Source organism: Haemaphysalis longicornis, unplaced genomic scaffold, assembly GCF_048455015.1.
Source record: "Haemaphysalis longicornis isolate Haplotype H1 unplaced genomic scaffold, Haemaphysalis longicornis Haplotype H1 scaffold_9, whole genome shotgun sequence".
In the NCBI taxonomy this organism is placed as follows: Eukaryota; Metazoa; Arthropoda; class Arachnida; order Ixodida; family Ixodidae; genus Haemaphysalis; species Haemaphysalis longicornis.
The window spans coordinates 25,176,534-25,192,562 of record NW_027526460.1 but is presented as its reverse complement, the minus strand read 5'-3'; the positions used below and the strand labels follow the sequence as shown (position 1 = coordinate 25,192,562).

General features: G+C 48.2%; 1 pseudogene; it reads left to right on the top strand.

Annotated features, from left to right (window-relative positions):
• Nucleotides 1-9,246: 9,246 nt before the first annotated feature.
• LOC144153111 (uncharacterized) lies at nucleotides 9,247-10,414 on the top strand (annotated as a pseudogene).
• Nucleotides 10,415-16,029: the final 5,615 nt, after the last annotated feature.

Below are 16,029 nucleotides of genomic sequence, written 5' to 3'. Positions count from 1 at the left end.
TGATACATTTTTTTATTTAGACCGCAAGGGTGAGGATAAGACTTGTACAATTCCTGTTTGTCTGCTCTTGACGAAATTTTAGATTTAGCCATTCTTTCAATAACTGGGGCCCTAACTGGGAACTTTACAACCTCTATTCAATAGAATACAGCTCATTTTTAAATAAACAAATATATTACCACTTCAGTAGGTATTGTGTGAATATATTTTTAATTTGGCTTACCAAGAATTCGCTACTAGTATACGAATTTCGTATGTACAGTGCGGTCCACTGTTAAAGGGAAACGGCGAGCGCATGGCCGCTTCCGAGGTTTCGGACCAGGTGCTAGTCACCTCCCGAGGCCTCCAGGTCGCTGCGGCCCTGTGGGCAGCCGCCACCGCGGAGTTCTTTCAATATATGTTATTTCTCTCTCTCTCTCTCTCTCTCTCTCTCTCTCTCTCTCTCTCTCTCTCTCTCTCTCTCTCTCGCCGGCCCCAAGAAGTGTCGAGAATCGGAGACAGCCGGCGCATGCGCACTAACCGCTCCCGGCGGGAGAAGGCGCTCTGTCGTCTGCTGCGGCGCTTCGCCAGGCCGCTCAGATCCTTCAGTACGAAATTCCTTAGGTATCGCCAGCTGAGCGGCGCAGCGGAGCGCCGTAGCAGAGACAGAGCGGCTCCTCCTGCTCGGTGAGCGCGCATGTGCCAGCTGTCTCCGATTCTCGCCACTTCTCGGCGCCGGCGCTTGGCGGAACGCAGTGGCCGCGCGCTCGCAGTTTCCCTTTAACAGTGGACCGCACTGTACACAGCATAATATTACATCGGCCAGGCCTCTTTTTCCACAATCCACCTGAAAAGCCAACTGCCGAGCCTGAATGGGCGAACTACGTCAAACTACGAGGCCCGGCGGCATACCCTTCGACTAATCAAAAGCAAGAACAGAATATGTGCACATGTGCTGCTGTGTAGGCAAAGCAAAACATTTCGCGAACATAACGCAATATAGTGAAGCTTAGACCAAAGTTTTGAATTCGAACTACTGCTGTTGCTTATCACCGGCCTAACCTGGTTATTTGATAAAAAAGATTGATCGCCCATATGCTTTGCCAGGAAGCACACACTCAACTGTTTTAATAATGCATCCCAGCGCTGCTATGCTTTTTATATGCTCACTATAGGCAAGACAACATATTTCTTGTCAGTTGCTTTACGTTCGGCATGCATTCTAAAACGTTTATTGAAGTATAGGTACGTGGCCGATAGTTTGGCTGATGGCACAGGCACGCTATGTGCGTGTTTGCGCGGCCGAAACTACAAAAGTTTACTCGCGCATATTTTGCTAGCGGGCACGCCCACCACTGTAGCCGTATCCCCCGCGCGAAAGATAAACGCGGTCGGCAACTCCCATTTACTCAAAAGCACGTCATCGGTCTTTTGCGTCCTGGATGTCTTGTCTTCTGTTTATGTAGCGACTATCTCACGGTTTTTGTTGATGACATTTGTAAAAAATACACCATCCTGTGCAATTTTCGGGAGGATCGTCGTAGTATGCAGGTTTCAAATGCATAAATATAAGCCGTTGTGATGATATTCGCGAGAGTGCTTCGGGGGTGTACATGCTGCGTTGAAAGTATCAAAGCAGCTTATGCGGGTGGGACGTGAGAACTAGAACAACTACCGCCAACCATCGTCGGCCTTTTTCGAGTGACTTGCCTTCAATCGCTCACGGCTTCCTGACTGTATGTTGGCTTCCTTTCAATAAAACAACGTAACAAAATCCTGCAACCTCAACATCGGCCTCGCGCTTTTGGGGATCCAAGAAAATCTCTAGCGGGGCTTCGCAAATTACGCTCCCAAATTCAAGTAAAAAAAAGGCTTTTTTGGCGGTTTAGTAATAGGCAGGCTTAGCCGCCTTTCTAGGTTATCTTTATTCAACGAGAAAGCGGCTCAAGGGAGAAATGGCAAGAGAAAGACGAATATAGGTAGCAACCAGGGTATGAGCCGGGCGAGGAAAAAGGCATTATTGTTGCATAGTTTAATTTTAATAAGCCGTCTTATAACAATACAATAACAATCGATGTCGATCATTCGCACTCACTAATGAAGAAAAACTGGGCAGCTTAGCACTAGTGGCGCGAAGGTTGACCAAACAGCGAAGCTGGCGGCTCCACCTAGCCTATTCTTGGTTTGGCTACGTTTTGGCGCGGTTACAATGGGTCCAGAATGCCATCATCCTCCATAAGGAGAGCAGTAAAATACCTATAAGAAAGGGCGTCAGACAAGGAGATACAATCTCTCCAATGTTAATCCCAGCATGTTTACTAGAAGTATTCAGAACGTTGGATTGGGAACAGGTGTGAGTTAGGCTTAAGGGAGAATATCTTAGTAACCTTATATTTGCTGACGACGTTGCCTTGCTAAGTAACTCGGGGGACGAAGTGCAAAGCTTGCTTTCCGCACTGGACAAACAGAGTAGAACTGTGGGCCTGAAAATTATTATGCAGAAAACCAAAGTAATAATCAGAAACCTCGGGACAGCACAGCGGTTTCAGATAGGTGGCGAGGAAGTGGAAGTGGTAAGCGAGTATATCTACTTAGGCCAAGTTGTGACCCCGGATCCCAACCATGAGCAAGAGATAATTATAAGGATAAGAATGGGATAAAGCGCATTCGGCAGGCATTCTCAGATAATGAGTGGCAGCCTACCATTGTCCCTGAAGAAGAAAGTGTAGGACAGCTGCATCTTACCGGTACTCACCTACGGGGCAGAAACTTGGAGGCTAACTAAGAGGGTTCGACTTAAATTGAGAACGACTCAGAGGGCAATGGAGCGGAAGATGATAGGTGTAACACTAAGCGACAAGAAGAGAGCGGAGTGGGCCAGGGAACAAACGCGTGTTAAGGACATATTAGTAGAAATCAAGAAGACGAAATGGACGTGGGCCGGGCACGTAATGCGAAGGCAAGATAACCGTGGATCGTTAAGGGTAACAGAGTGGATCCCCAGAGAAGGCAAGCGTGGCAGGGGGCGGCAGAAGGTTAGATGGGCAGATGATATCAAGAAGTTTGCGGGGATAAATTGGTCGCAGTTAGCACAGGACCGGGATAATTGGTTATCTATGGGAGAGGCCTTTGCCTTGCAGTGGGCGTAGATAGGCTGGTGGTGATGGTGATGGTGATGCGCGGTTATGGTTGGATGCTCGGCCAAGTTTTTTGCGTGGTGTCGTCGTCAGCCCCCCGCCCCCCCCCCCCCCCCCCCTCCTCTTAAGGAGTAATGAACACTCGCTCATTAAATTATGTACAATCTACGCGTACCCACCGGCTTTCCGGCGAAGCTCCAAAAGTAGCGGAGGGCGCAGGGGGATTAGCGTTTGCTCAAAATTGAACTCGTTCGGTGACCACCGTTCGGTTTGTGTGATCTGGCGTGTGGGACGATAATTAAGAAGTTAGTTGTAAGTTATCACTTCTCGGTATTTTGACTTCTTTCATTTTGCAATTATTTCTTCTCTTGGCACCGTCAAAACTGCAGCAGTCGTCGCAACAATCGATAGAGGGAGCCACCCCAATACGCGTTTCCAAAGCTGTGTTTGTACCAATTGTATCGCGCCTCCGATAGGTGGCGAAACGAGTCTCGCCAAGCGCGGCGAGGCATAGCTACCGAGACGCGGTGCCGGCTGTGCCGGGGCGCGTGATGATGTCATCGCTCGGCGACGTTTTCCTGCGCACGTTCGCCGGACCAACCACCAGCTTAAACAGCATCGCTGCTAAAAATATTTTTTCTTGCGCACTTACTCGCGCGAACGCTCACCACTCACCCTCACCAGGCGGACTCAGTCACGCGCGCCACTCGTCCTCACCACTGGCACTCAATCGCACAGACAGACAGACAGACAGACAGACAGACAGACAGACAGACAGACAGACAGACCGACAGACATCCATATTTCCAGGTTTAAGTAGTTCAAGAAGGACCGTCATATTTGAAAACCCTCGTGCAGGAGCGCTCGCGTTCGCGGGATGCCGTTAAGGGGAAGCCTTCAAAAGAAGGCATGCAAAGCGACCGGGTGTCTGCACATCACTTACGAAGCGGGGGCGTGCCGCTCAGGAAGCACTTCAGCTGGTGCAGTGACGTTGCCCTCAAAACCCAACTTCGGGATGTCCCGGAGTCACCGGCGTTATCACTAGGAGTTCACGAGGCATATGCCTATACCTATTATAAGAAGTGTCAGGCTAACTCACTGGCTGGCTAATTAGCCCTTTCAGTCACAGCGTCTCCAGATGATGACGCGACTATCTTTGTAGTTTTTATGATGAAAACGAAAATAGTCCCTGCTGCAAAGAGACGCGGCTACTGTTCCAAACCTACGAAAGCGAAATGTAGCGCCATCTCATTTAGAACCGCGGAACAGCACTCATAAACATCGTTTCAAAATGGATGCCACCACGTTTTGTGGGAGCTCCAGCGAGTTGCCGTCCTAAGTTCTCTTTTACTGCGTCGTAAATCATTTAAAAGGGATAAAACACCTGTTATTATTTCACTTCCTTATTATTTCCCCTATTTGTTGTAGACTGGCTCAGGGTATTTGTAATTTTTAAAGGGAAAAACAATTGTGTCATGGTGTCTCTATTTGAGGACGCGACGCCCTTTGCGTAATAAATATTCTAGAGGACGGAACCTTTTTTTCTTTCCTCTAGACAACTGAAACTGTAAAACTTGAGCGTATGAAATTTTTATGCAGTGGATATAATAATTCGTCACTGAAAGGGCTAACTGACTGATTCCTCAACGCCCCGCAAAACCATTCACCAACAGAGTTGAAACCTCGAGCGAGCGTACATTTCTATCACGGCGTTGGGGCTCACAAAGGCGGGATTTTCCAAGATATATACCCCTCGTGGCCGAGGAAAGGGTGAAAATTGTGGTTGAAATTATGTGATTATCTTCCTGACCCGTTGAGATATGGAAGTGCTTTTTGTTGATATATATAGCCCGTAAGAACTTCTAAAAAGTAGTTTTATGGTTTTGCCCTATCCAAAAAATCAGCATTTCGTGTTAAATTCGGTGTTTTTAAAAAAGCCCCAGTATATGTTTCTTTGATATATCCAATTGATTTTTGATGATAGATGTTACACTTGAAAATGCTCATAACCGGTTTTGAGGATTTGGCACTGCATGCAAAGAAGCTAAAAGGTCGAAAAGAATTTTTAAATTACATCCCTGAGAGAGTGAAAAGGGCTGAAATATTTTTTCACAGTTTTGTTTCTATTGCGGACCTGTTTAGATATGAAGAAGTTTTTGTTCATATAGGTAAGTGATATAAGTGTCTAATTTCACATTTTTTCATTACGGCCCCGTAATAGGGAGAACCGCGATTTTGGAGGAAGCTTTGTGTTTTTGCTAATTTCGCACCAACTAATCAGTTCGTTAAAACATACGATTCGCTTTTGCCTACAAAACACTACCCATATGAATGTCCAGAAACCAATTTCGGGATTTTGCCCTAACGAACATATAACGACGCTACCGGGGTTTTGTTCTCGGGAAATAGAATTAGTTCAATTTATGCGCGATTGAATACCGAGCACTATCTGCACGGACATTCTGTAACCATACGACGTCCGTAGGAGCCCATATTAGTTGTTATAAAACTGTGACGGATGGTGATCCACCGCAGCCACTGGCAAAACGCGTCCCATAAGTAAGCAATCATTTGAGCAAACTATCTTAGTACCATTTGTAAAACACAAGTTCCAGCCGTTGAGCACAACCACGAGTCTGCGGTAGGAGCCCATGTACTGACAGCAGGCGGGAGTTTCTTACGGCGTACAACTCCACGTCGAAATAACTAATTACGACAAGTTCTAATTAGCCGAACACGTGTTATGCCTGTTAGTATCGTTCGTATAGTAACCCACGCGGGCATCGCCGGGTACTACCGCTAGTGTCCCATATATCTGTACATGCCGAAGTTTCGGCGAGAGTTTGTGACAGCCATTTTTGGCCGTAGTAACCGGTTTCCAATCACAAAAAATATAGAAGGCTCTACTGCGGTTGCAGGAATTTACGAATGGCTGACACTGTATTTTCTGATATATGTTAGGCTAATTAACAAACGCAGTCATGAAACGCGAAGCGCAACAAGATGCGCATAGTGCAGTCAATAATACATTGCTACTTTCTTAACCCGTTCACCGCAGCTATCGTGGTTAATAATTAAAATCCCATGAGTGGATTATACCCGATTTCCTTTAAGGTAAATAAAGGTTTGCAGTAGTAAGCTTACCGGAAATCTTGGTTCCATGCTGATCCATCGTTCGAGACATCCGGCGGAACACAACTTTCGCAGAAAACTCCTCGTATCATCACCATCATTAGTGAAGGCACCAGTCCTGGGAACATATCCTCTAAGTTGCTCCTCACCAGAAGTCTTCCCCATCACCACTGTGACTGGCACAAAAACAGACCTTACACGCACTGCAGCCCCTGACACAGAAACGTTTTGTGGCCAACTTGTCCAGGAACATCTAGTTTTGAAATGGTTAACCTAACCGGTTGTAACCTTTTGAGGGCTCCAAACAGCAGAAAGTTTTCTTCACAGCAATTCGGAGGGTAGCGAAGACCGACGGAACTTCGCTGCGCGTGCACCGACGGATATTTGTCGCAGTTTTGTACACAGAGAGCGGCCAGATACACGTCTATGTCACTGCTACACATATTCCAAGAACTTGCGCACCCACCGAAGAAGGTATGCACAACAATTTTCCCAACGTTTTCACGCTCGCAACTACGTAAAACGGCCCGAAATACAAGCACGGGAACGAAGCGACGCCGGGCGTCCCAGACGCGCGGCAGCTGAAGCATCGTCTGTGAGCGAACGTAAAACAAAAAACATGACAAGACGTTTTTTGCGCCGCTGGCGAAGCACTGGCACCGACATTGCACAGAAAATGCAACCTCACCACGTCATGGTATCGCCGGCGTTGTTGCGCGCAGCTCGGTAGCGCTTGCATCTTAAAAGCATTGCAAGCGGGGCTAATTATTACAATTAACGAGCCACGCTCACCGTCTGCTAATCGGGATGATGAACAAAGGGAAAGCTCTTGCGTTACGTTTGGGAAAATCCCGAATGCATTCATGAAAGACGATGGAACAAAAAAAAATTGGCCGCGTATCTGCTTCTTTCGTTGCAAATGTCGTCAAAAGACGATAGTCTTTATCGACTTTTGCCAAGTAAATGCCTCCCTTCGCTTTACCGCTCACCTCTTATGTTGTTCCTCTTGCGTCGCGCTCCTCCCAAGGTAAAAACACCAAAGGTTTGCTGAAATCATTTTAAATTTCCCGCGTTCCACTGCTCCAAACCGGGTGTCTCGATGTGAACGCTGCCGTACGGCGAAGACGCGCGTTAATCGAGGCACCCTACTTCAACGTTTATAGAACCGCGTTTCCCTACTCCACGTGCGTTGCAAGCAGAACGTGGAAACTATCTAGTGGAACCTTGCGTAACTGTTGCCGGTTGATTTCTTAAAATGGCGCCAGAAGCTATAGTGGCGCTGGCGACAGCAGGCGACGGCGGAGTGAATTATTTTTCTGCAGTTGATGAAGTATTTAATTTCGCAAAAGTCAAGCATGTTTAAATTTTTATAAAGGAACACTGCAAATATCACTTCTGTATTGATTTGTTGTCTCATATTTGCGTAATGTCTTGTTCTTCTTCAACAATGTTGACAAGTCTGAACATTACACCGGACCAAGACGGGTAGATTTAGCTGTGACTATATAAGACTATTGCGCAGGCATTGTTTTGCTTTGGCCGGGTGGCTGAATCGAGTCACAGACAGACAGACGGACAGACATACAGACACACAGACATACAGACAGACCAAAATTTCTGGGTTTAAGTAGCCCAAGAAAGACTATCGTCTTTAAAAAAAAAAACTCCCACCTCCCCTCGCGGGAACTTCTGTGTAGATGCGACGCATAGGCGGAGCGGCGAAGCTGGTCCCAGTCGATGACGACGTTGGCGTACTTGTAAAGCGGCGTGGACTCTAGGTGTTTGAGCCAAGCGTGGATGTTGCTTCGCCGGAGAACGGCACACCGGTTATATGCGCAGCGCGCCCGAAGGAGAGGAAACGGCGGAAGAGAGAGTACTGCACATGCGCCGGCCCCAGCGCGTCTGCCGCGGCTATGACGCAACGTGCCGCGGCTATGACGCAACACAATCCAACACAATCCACTTTAATCCAATCCAATCCAAATCCAATCCAACCGAATCCAAGCCAAGCCAAGCCAAGCCAATCCAATCCAATCCAATCCAATCCAATCAAATCAAATCCAATCCAAAGCCCCTCGCGAGAGTGTTCGTTATCGGAGAGGAGAGGGGTGAGCGGCGGAGAGCGGCGGAGAGCGCAGCTCGCGCGGGGAGGAGAATGGCAGAGGGGTGGACAACGCCGACAACAACGACGACGACGCCGGAGGGACAAGGCGAGTGAATCAGATGCTCTGCATCTAAAAACGGCATCTCTGCATGGCGATGAAAGCCGTCGTGCCCGATGGCTACAGATGGACAAGCCGCTCAAGACAGATTTTGTGGCTGACGAATAATTGTAATTAAACCGTCTTACTTAGCTACTTAACTACTACTTAGCAGTATCTCACTGTCTAAGGCGTTATGGTGCTGATCCCAACGCTACCGATTTGATCCTGGCTGCTGAGGCCGTTCTGTTATGGCAGCAAAAAAAGAGAACGCCGACGTGTTGAGATTCGGTGAAATTTCGCTTTGCCGCAAAAGGATTTTACTGAACAATTTTGCTGAGGAACCACGACGCTGTAAAAAAACGACTTCACTGTCACTAAATGCTCAAATAAAAATAGTGATAACAAATTGTTGACTACAACAAAACAATCATTAATAAAAACTTTCAAATTGTACGGAACGTAAAGAATACAAAAAATTGGCGCAGCTTGCACCAGTGGTGCAAGGCTGGAGAAGCAGCAGAGCTGGCGGCCGCTCTCCCTTCGTCGGGGACCCGGCTGTTGTCCCTCACATTTCCGAACTTGCCAGTGATAGTTCTCCACGACTGCCAGGCCGGAATCGTTTCGTCCGCAGGCTCTCACATCTATCGCAAAGTGGACCGCGTTTGCATGTGTTAGAACCAGCGTACCAGTCTACTGCCAGTGTCCGCCCTACGAACCCAAAGGAAATGCTGTGCGCCCGGAGTGCGATGATGGCTCAGATTCTGTTTCCGGCTGCCGATAGGAGCGGACGCAGGATGGATGGCTCCGTGCGAGCTGCGATAACGGCCGATGCCGGCCGTGGTGAACCGGTTTCTTCTTTGCCCAAGGATTACCGTGTTGTTCTGCCCCCCCCTGTCCACCGGAGAAGCGATGAATCGTGTGGTTGTTCTGCACTGCGACGTCGGCGGTCGACCGTACAGAATTGACGACTTCAGGCAGCCGTTGAAGGACACTGGAGTGATACAGGAAGTTTGTGGCATAGGGGCCTACCAGATGTCCCACGTCTGGCTGATAAATTTTCGGACGGACGGAGCGAAGAAAAAACTGCTGGAAAGCGGCCCGTTGAGCGTGAAAGGAGGGCCATGCCTTGTAGTCGACCCCGTAAGGCACGAACTTCGGGTGAAGCTGCACTGGGTCGCCTTCAACGTTACCAACGAGACTATAAGGAAGATATTCGCCGAGTACGGCGACGTGAAGGAGGTGACGAGTGACAAGTGGCGTGTTCAGGACTTTGAGAGCTCCGAGTCGACAACCCGGATTGTGCCCCTAGTTTTCCATGAAGGTGTCAAGCCGGACAGGCTTCCCCACCAGCTGCGGTTAGGCCCCGGCACGGCGCTCGTCGCGGTGCCTGGGCGAGCCCCACTGTGCCTCAGGTGCCGCAGAGCCGGGCACATTCGCCGAGAATGCCGGGCCCCCAGGTGCTCGGAATGCCACGCCTTTGGGCACGAGAAGGCGGACTGCACCCGCTCGTACGCTCGGGCTGTGGGTCGAGGCTTGGAAAGTGACAACAGCGAACTCGTTATGGACGAGGAAGAAGCAGAGGGAGCAGCGGCACCCGCAGCACCTGAACCCAGGACCCACCACCACCCCGAGCCGGAAACGGACGCGGATACCACAAGAAAGGACGAGAGCAAGCCACTGACGGCGGAGGGGCGTAGCGCGCCAGCAGCCGATCCGCCGCAGCAGGCCACCGCTCAAGACGGGGACAGTGCTGGAACCACCAAGGACGAGAGCGAGAGGATGGACCTCGAGGTTCAGCCGAGCAAGCGTCGGCACGAAGATGGCCCGGAGACTGCGGACGAACCAAACCAGCGAAAGCCAGAACCGCCGTGGCAGGCTGGTCGGGGAAAGAAGAATCAGCGAGCCGCCACTACTAAGCCAGGGGTGGCGTCACCGGGAAAAGGCGGCACGAAAATCACCTGACCACATGTAGGACCGGGCACACTGTATGGCGCGAGACAAAGGTAAGCACTTTACACTTGGTCTGGTCCCTCCAAAATGACGGCCCTCTGTAAGCCCTTTCGAAGAGCTACCATCAATGCACGAGGACTTTCAGCTAAGCGAAAGCAGAATCAGCTGTACCGCATGGTTACGGAGCGAGACCTAGACGTCGTCGCCATACAGGAGACGAAAGTCGAAAGTGAGGATCAGACCGACTGTATGGTGCGTCCCTTTACAGCACACTATTATGCATGTGTTAGTCACGCGGTTGGAATGTCGGCGGGGTGTGTTCTCCTGATTCGCAAGGCGTTAGGGGTGGTAGTCCAAAATGTTACAGTGTGCCTAAACGGACGTTTCGTAGTTTGTGACTTTGCTTTTTCAACAAGCCAGTGGCGAGTGATTTGTGTTTATGCACCAACAAGAGTCCAAGAAAGACGCGATTTTTTCGAGGAAATCAGAAAATACTGCAGTGGTGATCGATACACAGTGTTATTGGGCGACTTTAACTGTGTATGCTCCGCACGAGACAAAACCAGCTGTACATCCTATCGTGACGTAAGCACAACTTTATTATCTGAAATGGTGAACGATCTTGGTTTAGAGGACGTGGGAGAGTGTGTTAGCAGTGGAAGAGATGTACATACATTATATACGCATTTCCAAGGGGCTAGTCACGCCCGCTTGGATAGGGCGTATATTTCAGCTGAGCTGCTGCCATGGTGTTGTGACTACAGCGTGCGCTCTGTTTCGTTCTCCGACCACTGCTTAGTATCGTTTTGTCTGGGAAGTAAAAACGAAAACAGAAGTAAATTTACATGGGATCTATGGAAATTTAACGATAAACTGTTAGAGGACTATCTTTTTATGCAGCAAGTAAGAGCAACTGTAGAAAATATTGGTAATAGTAGCAGCGAAAAATTAGGAGTTCAATGGGACCACTTTAAGCAAGAAACAAAAATGCAAGCAATCGAAAGAGGAACCGCTATTAAGAAGGAAAGACAAAAGCAAGAAAGCTTCTTGCGAACTTGTTTGCAGGCAATGTTGGAAGAAGAAAGCCAAGTCCCGGGGTCGTGTAAAGATGAGATAAAGGCCACAAAAGCAAAACTTGAGCTGATAGACGCCGAACGTTATCACGCAGCGCTCGTCAGAGCGAGAGCGGAAAAATTGATAGCGGGCGAAATGCCCACCAAGAGAGCACTGGGGACAGAAAAAAGATACGCTCGCCGCAACGAAATAACAGAAATTGAGTACAACGGAGTAGTCAGCGGCGAAAACATAGACATAGAACGTGCTTTTTTTGAGCACTACAGTACCTTGTTTTCGCGAAGCGCTATTCAACTTGAGAAGTTTGAACGTGAATTTGTGTCTCTGCTGCCAAAAATCGATGACGAAACAAGGTTACTATTAGAATCCCCCATCACGGTAGAGGAAGTGAAAGAAGCGATTAATAACCTAAACCTGGGAAAGTCACCAGGTCCTGATGGCTTGGGCGCGGCTTTTTATAAGTTCCTTAAACATGAGATATCCCCTGTGTTAACGGCAGTATTTAGAGAAGCTTTTACGTTAGGGGTGCTGCCACCGTCGTTTTCGGCTGCGCACACCATTTTAATTCCTAAAACAGAAGACACTGTCAAACTTCGTCAGGTGACGTCGTACCGCCCAATAAGCTTAACTAACGTTGGCTACAAAATACTAATGAAAATACTGGCTAAAAGGTTACAGACTGTTATTGGCGTCATAGTGGGACCGCATCAAACATGTGGGATAAAAGGACGATCAATTGTCACGAACATACACAAGGCTCGGAGTGTACTCGAGAGCTGTGATGTGATGCATACCGGTGTAGCAATGCTACAAGTGGACCTCGACAAAGCGTTCGACCGCGTGCCACACGATGGGCTTATGGCAGTATTAGAGCACCTTAACATCGGTTCTGTTATCCTAGAAGGTGTTCGCATGGCCTATAACAAGTGTACGACCAGAATAATTGTTAACAAGGTGTTGGGAAGGCGCATAGAAGTGCAGAGGTCGGTGAGGCAGGGGTGTCCTCTGTCACCTCTCCTCTTCTGCATATACATTGAATCCTTGTGTTTAGCCATAATGAGAAATGAAACTGTCAAGGGATTTCAACTTCATGCAGCCGAGGTACGAGTTTTAGCTTACGCAGACGATATTGCTATTTTCTGCGTAGATCAAGAAAGCGTCGCTCAAGTCGTTAACTTAGTGAAATGGTTTTGTCATGTGAGTGGATGCGCCGTGAACTGGGACAAGTGCCTGGGAATATGGCATGGAGAGTGGAGTACAACACCGGTGGTATTTAAGAATATCAAGTGGGTAACGACGCCCGTGAAGTACCTAGGCGTGCCGCTAGAGTATTATACCGATAGTGACCCTTATTGGCGGAAACAAGCTGTGGAGCTACGAGAGAAGGCAGAGAAGTGGAAGGGCACAAATTTGTCCATCTTTGCTCGCGCAACGGTTTGCAACCTATTTATGGTGAGCAAACTTTGGTATGTATTGCAAGTACTCCCTTGTTCACGGGCAAAAGTTCAAAAGCTGCACCGTGTTTTTGCAGTATTTATTTGGGGGTCGTCATGGGAACGAACCAGTCGTACAAACCTCTTTCGGCGCGTTCGTGATGGGGGTTTAGGGTTAACGCATTTCTTTTTACGACAGTTGGTAAACCGTTTTCTTTTTTTGCGGGATGTTAAAGACCCGTTTTTGCGCATGGTTTGTCAAATTAGATTAGGCAGGGTTCTGCCAGAGTTTATAGTTACGACATTATATTTGCCGGGAGGTATACGTGGCTACCTAAAAGAGGTTGTTGAGTTATTTTGTTTTCTAGCTGTGCGATTTTCGTTGGATTATCTGAGTGCAGTTTCAAGAAAGCGACTGTATGGTGATCTTTGTGATACAGTTCTCCCGGTTCCGTTGTACAGAATAACGTACTCAGGAGGCCCCGGTCGAGATGTGTTAAAGCCGGTCAAGAAAATGCCAGTTGCACCAGGGATTAAAACATTTTTCTTTAAGTTACATACCGGAACACTCCTTGTTAACACATGGATGCAAGAAAAGGGCCTCCTTATGCCATGGGGGGAACAGTGTTGGTTGTGCAAGAAACCGGAAACCATTGAACATGTCTTCATCGACTGTTGGGATGGTGTATTCTTCTGGGATGTGCTGCAGCGTACGTTGAAAAAAGATCTGCCAGTCGATGCCCGTGGCATCCGGTATTTGTCCGTTGAACATGATGAGGAGGGTGTACCGCTAGATCTAATAATGTTATTGGGCCTGCACAGCATATGGAGGTGTCGGCTGGCGGTCCGTCACTCGGACATTGACGCGCGCCCAGTCAGAGAGTATTTTCAGGAGGCTATTGTTTCGTTTGTTGAATTGAAAAAGGCCCAAAAAAGTGTTCCGGAATGGCTGTCACAAGTTGAAAGGCTAACAAAGATAAAAACATTTTAGCCACCAGCGCTGTATCCCAGAGCGGGAGCAGCGATTTTATGTTTTAGTATGGGTTTGTTGTGACACTGATGTTTATGTTTGTAAAAGCGGTGCTTGTTTGGAAATAAAGAAAAAAAAATGATGGCTCAATCGGATAGACGCCGGTTTCATAACGCGAAGGACCCAGGTTCGATTCCGACCGCGGAATAGCTTTTTTAAAAGCGAAGCTGTATTGTCCTGACTGATGCCGTTGTACGCCAATGCGCACGGCAGCAGAGCCAACTTTTTCTGACGATGATTATGAATGATCAGGAGTGAAGTGAAAGGAAAACAAAATTCGCACATCTCCACGAAGTGAACCATGACGAGTGGGCGAAGCACTGGGGATCGTTCTTACCGCAAATTACACGTGGCATTGCCCACTCGCGCATGTAAATGAGTGACAACGCTTGCGTACGCTATATACGATTCCATTACAATCGAATTAAATTTATTCCAATCCAACCAATTTCAGTCAAATACAATCCAAATCCAATTAAATCAAATCCAATTAATTTTAATTCAATTCAATCCAATCCAATCCAATGCTCCTCACGCATGCGCAGCACGGCTCCCCAGGAGCCACGCGAAACTGCACAACTTTTCTCTCTAATCTGTTGTGAAACTTTTATTTCGTTCTTGTTAACCTTTTGTGAACCTTTTGTGCTGTGCCGTGAGCACGGACGCCGGACGCCGGACGCCGGACCAGCCTCGGCCTTAAGGTGCTTCGCCCCTAAAACGCTTCCCATGGCTGGAATCGAACCTGGTTCCCTCGCGTTATGAAGCTGGCGTCTACCCGATTGCTACATTTCGACACGGCTGAAGCGATATGGAAAACTCAGACGACAACCAAAGAATCCGTAACGAGAAGAATGGCGTTGCCCCGCGTTCAGGGTAAGGCTGTTAGCCACAAGAAGTTAGGCCTAAGATCCCATTTTGAGGTTTAGGACGTTAGGCCTAACGTCACGTCTTGGGTTGTAACACCTCAAATCGGCACGCCGTCAAAAAATTGCCAATTGAACACCAAGCAGCAAGTACCGAATTCGCGCCGCACACCCCAAACACAAACGTTAGCCCTACTCAGTGCACACCCCGTGAGAGCTGCTGTGGGTATTCTGGAAGAGGGGTGCGTACCTCCAGAGTAGCACATACTCGCAGCGTGGGATCGGCCAACCGAAGAATTCGTCACGCGAAAGCTGTGTTTTAGACGGAGGGGCGCATGATTTTATTACCACTTGGGTGCACATGTTATTGTTCACCGCCACCCGGTGGCGCGGTGGTTAGGTTTCCGCTTTCATGGGGTACAGGTCTCGGGTTCGGCTCCCGTGATCTTCCTAACCATATTGTTTTTCTTGCTCGTGGACTACTTTCCTTCTCTCTACTTTATATATTGTTTATTTATTTATTGGTTCCTCAAGGGCCCCGACTTGGGGCATTACATGAGGAGGGAGGGGGGGGGGGAGGCGTACATGCGGCATATGGAACATGGTAATCGCGACAAGTCATGGCCATGCTTTAACGGTCCACTTACAACACTGTGAATCGATGATAATGGCAGTTTCAGCAGGCAGGTCATTCCAGTCTCGAGCTGTGCCCATAGGAAACGATTGCTGAAAAGTAGTGGTACGGGGACGCTCAGGATGCACTGCATTAAGGTGGGTTATGCGAGAAATTCGATCGGCTCTCTTGATAAGCTGGTTGTCGATGGGCAAAGAATGAAAAAAAAAAAACTTTTGATAAAGACAAAGACGTGAGATCCTACAGCGGGAAATGAGAGTGGGAAGGTTGAGCTGGGTTTTGAGGGCGGAGATGCTGGGACCACATGAATACTCTGAAAGTAAAGTATAAACCTTGCTGCACGATTTTGGACAGATTCAAGAAAACGGATAGTTAATTTGGTATAGATCAAAGATGGCAGTAGCATACTGAAGCTTGGGTCGGACAAAAGTTGTGTAACCGCGTACAGAAGGAGACGTCATGGCAAGATTTCGGCGAACGTATCCAAGCACCGGGTTAGAGGAATTAGATATGGTATAATGGCAGTGGACCAACTTATATCACATGAGATATGGGCGCCAACATATCTTAATAAATCTGTAGTTTCGATAACA